Raw genomic sequence first — 19,383 nt, forward strand, 5'->3', positions numbered from 1 at the left:
ACACCGATGCAGTCATGACACGTATTTTCAGTTAACTTAGGCCACACCAATTCTTTTTCTGCATAGAGGGCAAGCTGACATTCTGTCACACAAAAGTGGAAAGTTTTTAATTTCCAACCGAAAAATGATCTTGGCTGGAATAAGTTTTATTTTCATATCTAATGCCGACTTCTACACCGATGCAGTCATAACCCGTATTTTTAGTTCGCTTAGGCCATACCAATTCTCTTTCTGTATAGAGGGCAAGCTGATATTCTGTCACGCAAAAGTGGAAAGTTTTTAATTTACAACCAAAAAACAATCTTAGCTCGAATAAGTTTTATTTTCAAATTATCCAAAAATATGATCAAGAAGTGTAATACAGTACAACCTCTCTATTGCGGATATCCATGGGACTGGGCGTTGGTGTCCGTAATGTAGAGGTGTCCTTAATAGGGAGGTTATGCCATTATTGTCCAAAAAGTGTGTTCATGTATATGAACACAGGGGTCGTGAAGCCTACATATTACATATTCCATTTAGTTGCAAATATTAACTGTAATAATTTGATGCCATTTATATGCGGACTTGAAATTACTTTATTGGCATTTCTAGAGGAGGTAATATTAATTTGTCAACATGCATATATGCGGACAAACAACTGTTAAATGTTACAATATACAGTAGCTTGGCAATGTGATGAACATTGAAGATAATTAAACAATACATTTGGTTTTAATTAGGAAAGCAATGGACATTAAATTCATTCCACCATGTAATTAAATGAACTTAAAGTCTAATTATGTTCATCAATTACGCAAACTTCACACCTGTTAGATCTAATCGACTATCTAAGTGAACACGGGAAGCCATTGTTTTTGTTTACTGTCCGTTATTGCGAGGTGATTGGACCAAAAGTCACCACGGCCGTGTCCGCAATTCGGAGTAGAGAGGTGTCCGCCCTACCGAGGTTTTGTTTAAAGTAAATGACTTAGAAAAAAAAGGGGACTGAACGAACATGTCCGTAATGCAGAGGTGTCCGCCTGGTAGAGGTGTTCACCTGGTAGAGGTGTCCGCCTGGTAGAGGTGTCTGCCTGGTAGAGGTGTCCGCCTGGTAGAGGTGTCCGCCTGGTAGAGGTGTCTGCAAGGAGGTTGTACTGTATTTGGAAAATAAAGAGCTCTTGACTTTGGTTCATATGTATTTACCCTTTGGCACCCACTGTCGACCACTGTTCGACGAGAGAAAATATAAACCCGCCGGCGCCCTAAGGTAGACCTTGCCTGATACTGACCCTTGCCATAGAAAACAATGTACCTAGAGTACAACGTAGTAGCTATGTATCTGGGACTGTCCTAGATATGATTGATGCAACCTCAACATTTTAACACGCAGTTTGGTCTGGGTGAGAAACATGCTACATGTATAGTATATAGGTCAAACCAAAGTCGGCATGACATGTGATGTATCGTTGCTTGGAGTAACTACCATAAAAATATCATCGAAAACAAGTCACTAATAAGCGAGATATTGCAACTTTTTTTGTTTTGACCTCCTGGTGGCCAAGTCAAGAATCAGATCGGATCGAAATTCAGTATGAGAGGTAACATGACGTAGGGAGTCATGTGTACCAAATTTCAAGTTCATAGCTTTTGCGGTTAAGAAACGTGCCATAGTAACACTGAAACGACCAATTTACGCCATTTGACCTATGTGACTTTGAAAATTTGGACAAATCAAAAACCCGTAAGATATGTGATGTATCCTTGCTAGGAGAACCTACCATAAATTTTTTATCAAAAACCAGTCACTCAGACAGATATCACGCTTTTTAAGTTTCCACTTCTGGCCCCCTGGTGGCCAAGTCAAGAATCAGATCGGACTGAAATTCGGTGTCTGCTGTTAGTGTTATATGGCGAAGGGAGTCATGTGCACCAAATTTCAAGTACATAGCTTTAGCGGTTAAGAAACGTGCCATATAACACACTCAAACGGCCATTGAATTTCTGGTGAAAGGAGGACTTCAAGTTGACAGCACCTTTTGTTGTTCATACTCATAACAACATGTACACTGTAAACCTTACATATAACGTACCAATTGGTACCGGCGATTTATGTCCGTTTTATGCGAAATCCGTTATTTGTAATAGACTTAGCCATAGAAATATATTGGAAGGGGATAAAAAGTTAGTCTGTTATTATGGGCGGTTATTTCCACATAAATAGAGGTTGTCTCAAATAGACATTTTATGTCGTGTTATGATTCGAATAGACGTTTGGTGGCGCTCGTTTTAACAGAGACGTACCTGAAATAAACAAATTGTGTCGTATCTCAAATAGACATACACTCAAATAGACGTTTGGTGGCGCTCGTATCTCAAATAAACATATATTGTCGTGTTTTCAGCTTTTTGTGTATAACTCAAATAGACGTTTGGTGTCACTTTTCCGCAAAAATGGAAGTTCCCCAAATAGACATTGTGTGGCGCTGGCGTGTGGCAATTCTGGAGCAAGTTTGTAATTGGTTTATCTGCCACGACGATATTATTGTAATTGCTCTAAGCAGTGCACATGGCTATTTGCGCGCGTATCTAAGGAAAATCGAGACTTAATACCATTTCATTTTAATTGTAATTGGATTGTCAGTGTATTTAGCTATGGCAGAAGAAGAGAGAAACAAGTACATCAAATTTACATGCAATACATGCTATAGCGCCGCCGCTTACCGCAATGATAATGTCAATATCGCTGTTGCCGTCGTTAAAATTGATTCCAGCGCCACACAACGTCTATTTGGGGAACTTCCATTTTTGCGGAACAGCGACACCAAACGTCTATTTGAGTTATACACAATGAAATGGCCAGGGCCATTGTGCTCACCTCATGCGGAGGAAAGATGGATAAAGAGCATGGTATTGTGTCATGTAGTGTTAGGTTTGATGTAGGTCCAAGCAATTACAATTTCCCCAAAATGGCCAATTTACAGTACATTCGACCTCTGTGACCTTGAAAAGTAGGTCAAATCAAAAAAGATCCGGGTGACACATCGAATGGTTCTTAGAATTAGATGTACCTATGATATAAAATTGGTGCCAATAATGGCATTTTGAAGAATTTAGGATTTGGCCCCCTCCCAGGAGGCCAAACGGAAAATCAGATCCACCAAACTTCGGTACCTGAGATCACCTGACCAAGGGGTACATGTTTACTTAATTTGTGATCAATAGTCATTGCAGTTAAGAAACTTGCCATAATTACGGCCCGACGGCCAATTCACGCCATTTGACCTCTGTGACCTTGACAAGAAGGTCAAATTAAAAACCTGTGTGACATATACTGTATGGTGGTTAGATGTACCCATGATATCAAATTGGTGGCAATCGGGCAAGAAGTTAACCCTTTAGCTACTATGGATCCTACAATTTTCTACCTGCTGCTCACTGAAGTTTTAAAGCCAAATCATGATTTTGACTAGATCAAGAACTTCTGAAAAAAGAGATACAAAAAGTTGTATTTCATGCACTACAAGTGTTATTTATTTGGTAGAATACATTCATATCTACACGATTTTAGGCAATTTTAGTTGAATTAACCCTCGCCACGAACCAGAATTAACCCACCATCTTCGAATCTAAAATTTCAGCACAAACACCTCTTTTCATGGATAGAAATGACCAAAAATGTCAATGTATCACCACAGAATGTCATATATTGATGGGTTACTGGCAAAACATATCGATCTTCCACTAATAACTTGCTATTTATGCACTTTTACTGACTTTTTTTAGGTGATAAACACGCACAGTGTATAAGCATGTACATTTAAGACTACTGTAGTGACCAAGCGGTATCATGCATCGTCTTTCGGCCTATATTACGCCCTGTGATCGTGCTTCATGAATGTCCACACCATCATATTCCAATTGTCCAGTCTCCTAACAATCTTTTGAAAGTAGTTAGATGAAAATCTGTCCAGTTTTGGTTCCACAATGACCCAATTTGTGTCACGAAATTTTCGATCATAATCCAACATGGCGGCATTTTCACCAAAGTTCAAGATGTTCATTCAAAGCTATTTTTCTCTATGAAAATACATTGTAGCACACCTAGAAACGAGTTTTAAATGAATTATAAGGTAGGCAACCATGTCCCCATGGTGTTATTAGTGATTTATGTGCATTGGTACAGGCGCAGTGGTAGATTTAAACAGGGGCGGCTACGGGCGGATCAGTGAGGACGGCCAATTTACACCATTTGACCTCTGTGACCTTGAAAAGTACATCAAATCGAAACCCCGATGATATGTGATGTATCCTTGCTAGGAGTACCTACCATCATTTTTTTATTGAAAACGGATCATTAATAAGAGACATATCACACTTTTTATGTTTTAAGTTTTGGCCCCCTGGTGGCCAAGTCATGAACCAGACCGGACCGAAATTCAGTGTCAGAGTACCTCTGACCTAGGGGGTCATGTGTACAAAGTTTCAAGTTCATAGCACAAGCGGTTAAGAAACGTGCCACACAGGATACGGACAACGACGGACGACGACGACGACGACGACGACGACTGCACAGGGCTATCGTATAGACTCCCCTAACGGTGAGCCAAAAAGCTGAAAACACGACAATATATGTTTATTTGAGATAGGAGCGCCACCAAACGTCTATTTGAGTGTCTATTTGAAAAGCGACACCAAACATCTATTTGAGTTATTAACAAAAAGCTGAAAACACGACAATGGAAAAATAAAATATAAATGCTCTATTCGAGTGTTTGTCTATTTGAGATACGACACAATAAGTTTATTTCAGGTATGTCTCTGTTAAAACAAGCGCCACCAAAACGTCTATTCGAATCATAACACGACATAAAATGTCTATTTGAGACAACCTCTATTGATGCGGAAATAACCGCCCATATGTTATAAGAGAAGTCTGTGTTAAGCGAGGTTTACCAAAGCAAAGGTGAATTATTATACTCACAAATGTAGCTTCAACAGTCATGCCAAGGATCATTGAATTCGTGAGTGTGGGCTCCAAACAGGAATTTTCAACGTCTGCTAAGAGCTCAATACCGTGCTGTCCACGTAAACAAGGAGGAAATTCCAGACAATCTGGAGATCCAACATCACTCTCATATTTTTCATAATCACTAGTGATTGGCTGGCTTGCTGGTAGCGTATCTGAAGATCGCAGTTTTTTTCTTGGGTGGTGTTGAACTAGTGTCTCTTTTCTTGACATTTTGCTTCACCTGGAAACAAGAGAACCATGCAAAGATGGCAAAAAGTTGGCAAATTTAGCTTTACTCAGGCCACAAATATTTTAATGAAAAGGCCAGGGGCCATTGTGCTCACCGGTATTTAGGTAACGACTTAATTGACAATGGACCTTGAAAAGTAGGTCAAATCAAAAACCTGTATATTATGCAATGTATCCTTGCTTGGAGCACCAACCATAACAACGTTATCGAATACGAATGACTAATGAGCGAGATATCACACTTTCTAGCTTTTCACTTTTTGCCCCCTGGTGTCCAAGTCGAGAAACCGATCAGACCAAAAATTAAGTGTCAGAGGTAACCTGACCTAGGGGGTCTTGTGTACAAGGTTTCAAGCCCATAGCCCCAGCAGTTTCGAAACGTGCCACTGTCACGCTCAAAAAGGCCAATTTACGCCATTTGACCTCTATAACCTTGAAAAATAAGTCAAATCGAAAACCTCTATGATATGTGATGTGTCCTGGCTGGGAGTACCTACCATAAAAATTTCATCAAAAACAAATCACTAAAAAGAGAGATATCACACTTTTTGGTTTTCAGTTTTGGCCCCCTGGTGGCCAAGTCAAGAATCAGATCAGACCAAAAATGGCTGTCAGAGGTCATCTGACCTGGGGATCATGCATAAAAACTTCCAAGCTCATAGCCCTACCAGTTAAGAAACATAACACAGTTACACTCAAACGGCAAATTTACGCCATTTGACCTGTGTCCTTGAAAAGTAGGTCAAATCAAAAACACCTATGATATGTGATATATCCTTGCTAGGAGTACCTACCATAAAAAATTCATCAAAAACAAATCACTAATAAGTTAGATATCACACTATTTATGTTTTCAGTTTTGACCCCTGTTGGCCAAGTTAAGAATCAGACCGGACCGAAATTCAGGGTAAAAGGTCATCTGACCTAGGGGGTCACGCATACAAAGTTTTGAGTCCATAGTCCTAGCGGTTAAGAAAATGCCACTGTTTTTGAAATGGGATACGACGGATGACAATGACGGACGACAGACAATGCAGTGTTGTATAGACTCACCGCAACGGTGAGCCAAAAATCCTTTTTGGTGGTTCGATTGCGAACCACCATCAGTGCTTGGTTATTCGTTTTTACTCCTCTATAGTCCCATGTTTGCATCTGCGTGAACAAATCAGTTCTCATGTTTGTAACGTCCAAAAAGACAATACTATTCTGCCTAGATCCCTTAGATTAATCTCAGCTTGATTTGCCCACTTGAATTTACTAATAGCCGCTACAACCTGTTGAATAAATGATTTACAAGGAGGATACCGCGGTGACGTCACGGCTTTTCCAAGATGGCGCTGCACATTGTAAACAAACTCGATCCACGGCCAAGGGAAAATCAAGTCATCAAAAAAGTTAGATTTTTCGCATCAAATCAGAGTTATTAGTACTTTTCTGCTATGAAATAAGTCTTCAGACAATAAGCTATCATTTGAATAATGAAAAGTGCTGTTTTGATGGGGAAAAATAGGGGTTTTTAAACCAAATAGCCGGGCACCGATCTTCCAAAATTAGCGATGGTTTAAAACAGTCTCCCAGATATGGGGCAATCTCTTCATTATCATAATGGGATTTGGAGGCATGTTTACAGATTTTACAAGTTCGAGACCTGTAGGACCTAAAACTCGCATAGATCCCCATAGATCCCCTCTATTTGTCGAGTTAGCGCCCCTGTAAGATCATGCATTTTCGGACACTAGAACGAAATCTTCCTGCGGATATCGCGGTTTCGGTGATGATTTAAGGAGAAATTGACTGTTCTTAGAGTTGTATGGGACAGAAATGAGTTCATACTTCATGAATACATGAATATATTATGATATGGACGGGCTTCTAAGTCAAAACAATGACAAACTCAACTGCATCTCTACTGTATATTGCGTAGTGCATTGCCTAGAGTATTTCGTAGTGTATTTTAGCGGAGACATTATTTCCGCACTTTGGCCACGCCAAACGTCTTTTTTATTCGTGGAAGTTAATCTGCTCTGTAAATTTTATTTTACACAGGAAGAATCCATACTAGGTATTGCAATATTTCATGTCTATTGGTGTTTTTGTGTACAGGAGCGCACCAGACAGTGAGACGTGGAGATGTGTTCAGTGCTGCTGCTGTCAGTAGACTGAATCTGATTGGCCACAGCGATCAGTAATATGGGTTGGGATCACCGCGGTATCCTCCTTGAATGATTTATTTAATACCCATTTTGTTCCATACATCGCCGATGTATAGCGCAGTAATCTTATATTGAGTCGGTTGTCTGCTTGTGGAGGACAAGCTGTCAATACACGATGTGAATGTACACATTTTAGCTTGCTGGCGCCATCAAATGCTACACTTTTTCACAGCAGCATCGCATTAACAGTGATATTTGCCTTTTTACCCTGATTTGGTGGATTAGCAACTTGATTTTTGCAGATATTCAACATTTAGTCGCCAAAAAATCTGCGCCGTGTAAATCGTTGTCGTTGCCGCCTATCGATAGCCAGTTGAGTTCGCAGGTAAACGTGGTGGGAATTTCGAATCACCTGATTTGGTGCGCCACCCAGTTGAATTACGGTAAATACAGTACTGTATACATTTAGCTTGCCACCACCAGGAGTTCAAAATAGGGTTATATTTATCATTATACATGTTCTAGCAATAAGCCATTATAGATCAATTCGCTATTGCATTCCTAAGCTACATAGGCCTACTGAATGCGGACAAATTCCTATGGGACTGATCATGCGTCTATTTCTCAAGTCATCCTAGAACATGTATAATGATGAATATAGGCCTATTTTGATCTCCTGGTGGTGGCCAGCTAATTCAATTCATGCAGTATGTGTGTCGGTAATTTTTCCTGAACGCTGCTACCTATATAGATTTACAATGAAAACATCTATGACAGGTTCCTCTGATGATACCACATCAGATTTCAACAACTCCTGCCCAGATTGCCCCCATCATATGCGCAAAAACCTCAGTCCCTGCCCTGCCAACAATTTGAACCACCCCTTCAGTCTTTTTTAAAGACTACTTGTTTCATATGGGTCATAATGTATGATGAACATTGCATAAAATTTTTTCAGGATGGTTTTCCTTCTCACATTCATAAACAGTTTCAATATATATTCTTTGATATTATTGAAATGCTGAAAATTCTAAGGCCGCATCAAAATAATGCAGGCATGGGAATCGGAGCTGGTTGTGAAACTGGATCAAGCAGTGGTAGACAGCCAAGGTCGCCCGTAGGGTGAGCTGGGGGAAGCGCGAAGGGAGACGAAAAAAAAATGATTTCGGCTTATCCATGATGTGATTTCCAAGCATTTCCAGCCAGTAAAATCCCTCTTTGGCACACTGCAAAGCCTGTACTTAGCAGATAAGAGAACCGAAAGGAAGTTGGGAATTTATCTCCGTTGCGCATTACTGGGAATGGGATTGTATACAGTAACGATGCATACAAACTCCACACCTGAAGCTATGTGGAAGCAAGGTTGCACAGCATAATTACCAGTGACACCCACCAATGAACAAAAACTCGAATGACACACAAGATGAGTAAGGGTGACCAAATAAGGAAAACCCATTGACGGCAATTTATGTTGGCTTTAATTTAATTGGTTGGTAATGATGCCACATAGACAAATGAACAAACTAGAAATTGACCTCCGAGTCAATTTGAAGAATGGGATACCAGGAGAGTGCAATTTTGGGAAATTATTTTAAACTCGCAGGTTGAGAGGCAAGGTCCAGATCTAGAGCTAAGTTCATGTTGCAATTTCAGACACTGGAGCAGATTTAAACCATTTTTTTTAAGGTGCAGAAAAACACTTTGGGAAAATAATAATATTAAAAAAATAATATTAAAGAAGCTGAAATACATGTGTAAAATGTACAAAACATGGAAAATACCTGGTAAGTCTCTTTCAATTCAACTTCAATTTTGTTTATATTGGTATGGCTATATCACGCATATACACCAAAGACTCTTGGACAAATAATGACAAAATGTGCCACTTATTAGTGAAATTTAAGAGCTTGAACCATATGACCATGAAGAATAGGTCATATCGAAAACCTGGGTGATACGTATATCAGAGGCTTATTATACACCAGCCATTCACTCACTCCAGCTGCAACCAAATGCTTTAAAATAGCAAAATTTGATACCCAACATAGCTGCCTGCCAAATTATGAAGAAATAAAGATGAAATGGTCCAAGGACCATGTGCTCACCTTGGGTAATGTTCATGTAGGTGTGACAAAAAAAAGGAAAGTGATGCAATCATGTACAACTTGTTATTTCTGGAAAGGGCTTGAAAAAACCTTTCCAGAAACACCAAAACCAGCACCATAGCATGTGTATTTTATGATTTTATTGCTGCATGTAATTCAAAACAGTTGCCTATTTTGCAAATTAACTCTAATTGTTTTTACCTGTACTGAACAAAGAAAGGGAGACCCGAGTAGTGTAAAAGTGGGGTTTTTCGCTCACCTAGGATTTAACCTAATTTTTATTCAGTCAAATCCTAGTCAAACGATTATTCAACTTTTCCAAAGTTTAAAGCTAAAAACTCCTAGAAACTTCTCTACATAATTTCTAGTCAAAACTATTTTACAACTTTTACAACTTTTACAATTTTTACAACTTTTTCAACTTTTATAACTTTTACAACTTTTTCAACTTTTTCAACTTTTTCAACTTTTACAACTTTTACAACTTTTCCAAAAATCACAAAATCACAAATCCACAAATTGTCTAACTTTTCTAACATGTTTAATTCTGCTAAATAATCTCAAGTGTACATCTTGTTTAAAAATCAAAATTTCTCTATTCAAGTAAAATCATATTGTATAGAAAATGACTCATATCATCACATCCACCACTTCAAAAAAGAATAAAGTATCAAAATATTCAAAAAAGAATAATATAGAAGATTATTCCTCATCCGAAGATGACCTTAAAAATAGTGAAGATTATTCATCTGAGGAAGAAGAGGAGGATTATCGTTCGGAAAGCGAATTATATGCCAAAATTCAACCCCCTCAATCAGAGTTAATCACGTGGAAAGAAGTTCCTTTAAACGCGTGGTATAAGATTGTAGGGAAAGAGCTGAAGAATACTAAACACGGAGAAGCGTTAATTCTCACTCTAAAATATAAAAAGCGAGAGCCCCTGAAAACTTTTTCAACATCGTTAATCAAACGAGATTTAGAAGCGAATCCTAAATTGAATTATATAATATCATTAGGAAAACCTAAAGGGAAAAAGTATTACGCGTTTAATTTAGTGCAAGGATAAAAGGGTATAAATTTATAAGAAGTGTCACGTTCTTATAAAGTTACACATTTTTAAAAAAAAATTTTTTCTTATAAATAAAATAGAAACTTCTTATGGACGTTATCTCGATCCTTACAGATCAGACAAGTATCCCAAAGGCTTAAAAGCCAAACGGAATTATGAGGTGATCACTCATAACCCTAATTCTGTCAATCCAGGAGAAACACTTTATGTGAAAATTCCAAAGCTTGAAAAAGGACAAGTGATTGTCCCTGAAAGCATGAAACTCACGTTTAAACTTTCTACCACATCAAAAGCAAGTAATGCAGCCAATGCAGCTGCTGCTTCTTTTGTAGCCAATGTGGGTAGAAACATTGTAGAAAGAATCACCACAAAATTGGGTGGAAAAACCATGAGTGAGGTGGATAAAGCCTTTATCTACAACACCTTCAAGGATTTTTGGCTCACCGAAAAACAGCGAAAAAATCGTGTACAACAAGGAATTGTGAAAGACCAGAGAAAAGATGGCATTAAAACCGCTTTTGAGGATCGTTACTGCATTCCCATTGAATCAGAACTATTTGATTCCCATACCCCCTTTTATCCCTCAGCGATTTTGGAATCCATTGAGTATAATATCAAATTCAATGAGGCTAAATATGTGGTAGCAGGAACGGCTACGAATAAAACCTATGCTGTGACAGATATTCAGCTTGAATATGAAACAGTCACCTCAGATGTCCTGGCTGAAACCATTGAATCTGTTTATAACTCTGAGATGAGATTTATGTTTGAAGACATTCATCTTTTGAAAACAGAATCAATTGGAAAAATAAACGGGTGAATATCAATGTAGATGTCAATCGTGCTTCTACAAAAGGTATTCTATTATTTTTCCAAAAAAACATTTAGCGACTATGATTCTGAAAAAACAAGTTTTCAAAATCCTGACATCACTAATGTGACCATTACTTCAGAAGGAATATCTCATTGTATATTCAAATCAGGGTTGAAAGCCTATAATCAGTTTGATGAAATCAAACGACATTATATGACGGAAGATCTTAAACAAACGGAAGAATGTATGATGGATGTCGAAAAATTCTACAAGAAACAAAAATATGGCTTGTGGATTGATCTGAGAAGTACAGAAGATAACACTGTGCATGGATCAGTAACAGCCATGAGTAATATCAAACATGGTTTACAACTTGAACTCAGCAGAAATTCTAAAACAGAATATGATATGCTAGTCTATATTGTAGCAGATGGTTTGGTAGGACTTGAGAATATGAAAGTGAAAGGCATTGTACATTAACCATCTTTTATCTTTTAATGATTTTGCAACAACAGTGCATTAAAAAATAAATGACTTACAAAACAACATTTCTGTTAAAATAAATGAATTATTGTAATGTTCCATTCAATATGCTAGTGTCCGGAATGACCGATTGTGGGAAAACATATTTTATCCTAGATCTTCTTGAAAAAGAATTTCAGAAAAAAATTGATTACATCCTTATCTTTTGCCCTACCATTGATATGAATAAAACCTATCATGTCAGATCTTGGATTGAACATGATGACTATATTTTTATTTATCCTCCTCAACGTGTTCGAGAAAATTTAAATCAATGTTTAGAACATGCCATTGACATGTTTAAAGATGAACAGGAACAAACTTTATTTATTATTGATGATTGTGCAAACCATTGGGATGCGAAAAATAAATCTACCAAACTAACTGAATTAGCCTTTTCTGGAAGACATTTTGGTTTATCAGTTTGGCTCTTAACTCAAAAATATAATGCGATTTGCAAAGATTTTAGAGATAATTGTAAGCATATGGTGATCCATACGTTGAATGATCAATGTTCTCTGGATCAAGTGTTTAAAGAAAATCGTTGTATCCCTATGAGCGAAAAACCTGCAGTTCTTGAACAGATTGATAGCGGAAAACGACTTGTACTGTGCAGAACACAACCGTTTGATTTTAAAATTTTGTAATAAAATAAATGGATACGATAGACGAAATTAACATTTCAAATCCTAATGATTCTGTGACAGAGATGCGATCAGAACTCTTAACACATTATCAAAGCGGTCTTTTAACAAAATTAGGCATGAAAGTGTCTGAAGCGACTATTAAAAAAGCAAGTGGGAAAAATCTTGAAAAAATGTACAATGACTATCAAACACGTTATAATACGCAAATTGCAGATGAACTGGTCTCCAATTTATTATTCGGTTATACGCAAACCGTACGAGTTATGTTTCCAAATTTAGATCAGAAAAAACTTCATGAAAAATTAAATAACAATTATTATTATCAACAGCGAAATCAAAAAACAATTGGGCTATTATATGAATCCAACTCTTCTGGCTGTAGGATCCATCGCAGCCAATACAGCTGAATATGTTCTACCTGTCACAGAAGACTAAATTTTATAAAAGGAAATCTCTTATAAAGTTTATTCAGGCCATGACATCTCTTCAAAAAGTGTATAATAGGTGTTCAGCGCAGGGGTTGGTTTGACCACTTGAAGTTCTAAGTGATAGAAATCCATGAGGCGTTGTAACACAATTTTATCCATCAAAAAGTTTTTACGTTTGTGTAAGGCTTTCATGGTTTCAAATTTTTGAATGAGCATGATGTAATCTTTTTTCATTTTTTCTATCATGTCAAACGATACGGGATACGTATTCAATAATTTTTCAAAGTCTACTTGTTTTGACGTGGTGGATGTGATGATATGAGTTTGATTCATACCATACCATTCAGAAACAAGTGGACTTTTTTGAATCGCATTACTCCAAATACGATGTTGATCTACCGAATAACATTGACTGCACACCACTTCCCAGTCATACAGATCATAGTCTATGCTAAAACAATCATGACATATCCACTCATTACAAAAAAGTCTCACATACTGACTGATGATTTTAATTTTATCCATGAGTGTTGTGACACCCTTTAAATCGGACGGTTGAAATGCTGTCTCTGTGATGTGCTCCATGTTGATTGGAATTTCTTCTCATCAAACGTTAAAAGAGGTTTAATTTTTGGCTTCATTTTTGGTTGAGGACTTAAAAGTTTCTTCCGCGTATCAAAAGAGAGACAAGGTAATAGATCTCGATAAATAGAACAATCATTTATTCTTTTTTCAAAAATTCATTAAATTAACGATTTTTCAATAATAAATTAAGCATATCAGAACGATAATCCTTTCTAATCACATCCAGCGCTTGTTTATTCTCTTTTATTTTTTCAATATAGACAAGTCTCAACATCATTTCTTTTGACCGTTTAACGGGAGGTTGTTCAAACACAATAGAAGACGTCATCTGTTGTACAAATAGACGATGATCCTCTACCATTTCAAAAGGTGTATCGTCATAGAATAAATAAGGCTGCTTTATTTTAACATGAGAAGGAATTTCCCAAAACGCTAATTGTTCAAATAGACTTTTCCATTTGAAATGTTGAGTCCATTGACAACAAAATAAAAAATAATCATGTATTATCATTTTTTATATTCATGTTAATTCCTTAAATAACGATAATAATTTGACAATAATAATGATAATAATTTGATAATAATTTGACAATAATTTGACAATAATAATGATAATAATTTGATAATAATTTGACAATAATAATGATAATAATTTGACAATAATAATAATAATTTATTTCTATAAAATAAATGAGTGATGATCATGAAAAAGTAAAAGAAATTACTACTAAAGATAAACCAAAGGATCCAAAAAAAGTAGCATGGGGGAAAAAATTAGGTGAAATGAACAAAAATCGTAAAAAAATTAAAGTGGAAGAAGAATCACAAGAAACTTCAACTCCTAATACAACCTATTATTTTCCACTCCTTATTGGAGGACTTGGTTTAGCAACTTATGTATGGTATTACACCAAAAATTCAAAATCTGACATGACTGAACACGTGGAACAACCTATTAAAGAAAAACAAACAAAGCCTAAATCTAAATTAGAAATTTAATTTTTTTTCTGTTAAATAGATGAGTTCGCGTATTGAAACGAAAAATATCGGTAACACTATCTATCACGCTGCTGTTTTAACAGCTTTAACTGTTGGCTATGGATTAGCTGCAAAGAAACTATTAAAATCAAATATTGGAGACCCAAGTAAACCAGACCTTATGGAAGCTGTTAAGCTCACTGGTGCAGTGACACTTGCTATTATTACAAAAGGGTATTTGGAAAAAAAATATGAATTTGCCAAAGGATATTACTAATTAAAAAATTTAAAAAAAAAAAAAAAATGAAAATTTTTGTTAAAATAAAATGGGTGTCGTTATCAAAATTTCTTTAAATTAAATGAATACCGTGATGTAAATTGATAGTCCTGTTTTTGGAAATGATACGAATGGTGATGAATGATTTTTATAGCTTTGTACAAAGCTTATAAAGATTATTTTTTGTTAAAATAAAACAAAATGGCTGGAATGATATTAACAACGATTTTTGGTGCTGCGGCTAATGCAACTGCTTTCGTTGGAGGTTCTGCCCTCTTTCATGCATTTGATAAACAGAATGATGCAGAAGAACGAAAGCGTCACGATTTAGCTTTAGAAAAATTACAAAAACAATCTGCAACATGGTCCCAGAATAGAATAAAACATTTAGATTTCCTTGCAGAACGACGACAGAAACAACATCAAGCAAAATCAGACATGTTAGATATGGAAGATTCTATTCGCTATTACGACAGCATCCATCCTAAACCGACTTTAAACCATTTTCATAACCCAAGTGAATCTCAGAAAAAGTATGAACAAATGTATATTGCAGGCAGTGTCGTAGGATCTGCGGTTTTATCAAAATTTCTTTAAAATAAATGAGTGATGAGATGGTATTAGAAAAGCCTGTCTTTGAAAAAGATTTAGGAGATGAAGATGGAATGAATGACTATTTAGATCAACAAGCAGCGAATAATGATACTCTTATGAAAGAATTGGCTGGAGCTCGTGGAGGTGTACCACGACCTCTAAGGTATAGTTTAATGAACGCTGAGGAAATCATTGATACAAAAGAAAGATTTTTAGAGAATTTTATGAAAAAAAATAATTTCAAAAAAAATTACCTATGAACGAACTGCGTAACAGACTGACAATTAATGAAAACAATGATGTATTTTTTAAAACATCAAGAGAGAACATTAAACTAACGCAAAATAATAAAGAACCTTATTCTGTTAGCTCTGTAAAAGGAAAAGGAAAAACAGAATTAATGACATTTTTTAGAAAAATTAATGTTGGAGAAACTCCAATACTTGAAAATGTTGGAGAAAAAACAGCTAGAAGACAATTGACTTACGAAGATGGAGCAAGATCTAGTTCATTGGATAACATAAAGTCACCTATTCCTATGGAACCTAATGTTATGCAACCTTCTGATACTTCTGAAGATCTTGTACAAGACACCAATCTTGATACAAATGAAACAAAGTTTGTTGATGTTAACCTTAATGATGTCGATGACATTCAAGATGCCACTTTGAATTCAAACGAACCTATAACAACAAAGAATTCTAAATTAGATGAGATCATAGACTATTTCAGACGACGGTTTAAATCTATTAAAGAAAAATATAGTCGGTCACGTGACAGAATAAAAAATAAAATAAACGAAATGAGACAAAATGATGATCCTGAAATGATACCCTTAATTGAGCATGAAGAACAAAATCTAAAAGAAATTGATGAAGCAGAATCAGATGAAGTAACTAATTTGAATGAAAGAAGTAAAAAACATTTTAAACAATTAGCTGAAAATTTTCGTGATACAGTCAATGATGCGAAAGAATCCTTAGGAGACCGATTAAAAGCTTTATTCAAATTGAAAGGCTTTAAACTTGCTACTATTGTTACTGCAGTTATTTTAACTTTATCTGCCATTGGTGCAAGTTTCGTGTATGGTATTGGCTCTTTAGTAAAACCAAGTAAATCTGGTACACCTGATACACCTGGACCTGATACACCTGGAAAACCAGATAAACCTGATCCACCCAGTCATCCTAATAAAATTACACAAGGTTTGATAAAATTTAAACATTGGTTACTTTCTTTAGGTTCAAAAGCTTTAGCAGCACTTCCAGGAATTTTAGGAACCATTGTGTCCACTCTATTAAAAGCAGCTGCAGGTGTAGTAGGATTTTTAGCGGAACATTTGATTATCGCTGTCGCTGTCACGATTTTAGTCGTGATTCAAGTTGTAGTGAATAATGCAGGAACGATCAAACAGAGAGGAAAAAAAATTTCTTCTAAAATAAAATGAATATATGCTTTCATAACACAAAGAGACAATCCTTAAGGACAAGTATTAATAATCACTATAAAACAGTTCGTGTTGCAAATGCTATTATTCCTACAACTTATTTTAATATTTCAAGATTTTCAAAAAATAACTATTTAGATTTTGCAGAATCGGCCCCAAGTGATACTTTTAGAAATAACGGTTCTGTTTATATTTCAGAAGGACTTTATTCCGTTGACTCTTATATCAAAGCGATACAACATGCGCTGAAGGAAAAAGGATATCAGAACGATATGATAATCACTTATTTGGAAAACGAAGGTAAAATTGTGATAAAAGTGAATCCTTCTTTTGTAGTGTGGATCCATAAGGAATTACGTACCTTATTAGGAATTAAATTGGAAGATGCATGTATTATCAATGAAGTGAAAGGAGAACAACCTTGTCAATTTTTACCCCATCAAGAATTTCGTATTTGTTCTAATATTGTGGATGATGCTAAAAATTTTTTAGACGACGTTCCTTCTGATATTATTTCCACCTTTGTCGCGAAAGGAAAAAATTATGGAGATCTTGTGGAATACAGTTCATTAAAAAAAGTCAAGATTCAAAATTATGATTTTTCCTATATCGAAATTGACATCAAAAATCAAAACAATGAATCCATTGACTTTAAAACCGCGTGTACCATAGATTTACTGTTAGAATAAAAGAATGGACATCTTAGATTCAATCCCCGAACAGGATGAATTTCGTTTTGAGCAGATTGAGCAGATCAAATCAGACTTACAACTAAAAATTGGAAAACGACGTAAACTGTATAAAAATTATAAAAAAATTTCAACTATCCTTCATTGGTTAGAAACTAGCTTTTTTATCGCAGGAGCAGGAATCGCTTCGATTGGCGCAGGCGGTGTTATTACCAATATTGTCACTTTACCTTTAGCTGTTGTTTGTACTATGTTAGGCACAACAGGTAAAATTGTTGTTCCACAATTAAGGAAAAAAATGAAAAAACATAAAACAATCTGGATTCGCACACAAGATCATTTAAACGATGTGAATAATTTACTCTCACGCGCGATTACGAATGAACATATTTCTGCGAGTGAGTTTGATCTTATTATTCAGGAATTTAAAAAATCCAATAAAGTTACAGAGAATCTGAAATAACTTGACTTTCATCAGTGATCATCTGTTTGGGCTATTTTAGCGAGTCAGACTAAAGTAATGATGTAACTTTATAAGAACGTGACACTTCTTATAAAATTAACTCTTTTATCAATAATATCAAATAATAAATTAACGATACTTTTTTCTCAATCGTGAGTCCATTTTATTTTCAGGATCTAATCCTTCTTTATGTTGAATGATCTTTTCAATTTTTATGTCTTTATCCACTTTATCCACTTCATTTTCTTGTATGTCTTCAAAATCCTTTGTTATTTTTTGTAAGGCATCTAATCTGACTCTAGAATCATCATTCAATTGTGCATGTATTCCTTCAATACTTTTTACGGTGTAGGTTTTCAACGTCCAGATTCTTTTAAACCCTTTGGTAAAGTGAGGTTTCTTTAATTTTTTCCTCACAAGGTCACCCATCTTAAACGGTTGTTCCACTGGCATACTTTTCTCTACATTGAGTGCAACTAATTCTGTATCATGTTCATTCGCTTCCTGTGGTGTATATCCTAAAATACCTCTATGAGGTGAATGATTGTAGGCATACAGATAATCATCCAGTTGATCTACCCATACCACTGAATTTCGTTCTGTAAAATCCTTAAATATTTTTCTTTCATGGTTCTGCAAAGTCTATCAATTAAACCTAGCGCATTATGATCTCCTATGTCCACTGTATCATGTTTTATCTTTAATTCTTTTAAAAGATCTTGTACCGGTTTATTCAGAAATTCATTTCCAGAATCTGTAATAATTAATTCGATGTCACCAGAGTCTGTGTAAATCTCCTCAAACCCTTTTTTCACTTCAAATTTTGTTTTATTTTTCCACGCAGAAGCGTATGCTTTCCTAGTAAATGTATCAATAGCAAGTAAAATCCACTTATAACCTTTATTTTGTCTTGAATAATTTGTGAGGTCAAGAAGATCCATAAACCATAATGCATTTTCACGATAGGCTATAATATGCCCTTGGATTTGTTTTCTAGATTTTTTATGGAGTTGAAAACTTTTTTGTGATTTTACAAATTGATCCACATCCTCAAATGTTACATGAGGATCAATTTTTTTCATAATGCTATAAAATTTCATGATGCTTGGATACTTGTATTTTTCATAGACGTCTTCCATTTATTTTATAAAAAATACTGCAATAACAATGCAAGTGCTACTAAACTTGTTGTAAAATTTGTATGAATTGTTTCAGGTTGTGGTGTTGGTGTTGGTGATGGGATGGGTGTTTTTGGTGTTGGTGTTGGGATGGGTGTTTTTGACACTTGACGCTTTTTTCTAACATTGATATGCGTGTTGATACCAAAATTTGTATTTTCCGTGGCAGTTAACAGAGAATTATTATACCCTTCA

The sequence above is a fragment of the Lineus longissimus genome, chromosome 15, assembly GCF_910592395.1.
Source record: "Lineus longissimus chromosome 15, tnLinLong1.2, whole genome shotgun sequence".
NCBI classification, from domain to species: Eukaryota; Metazoa; Nemertea; class Pilidiophora; order Heteronemertea; family Lineidae; genus Lineus; species Lineus longissimus.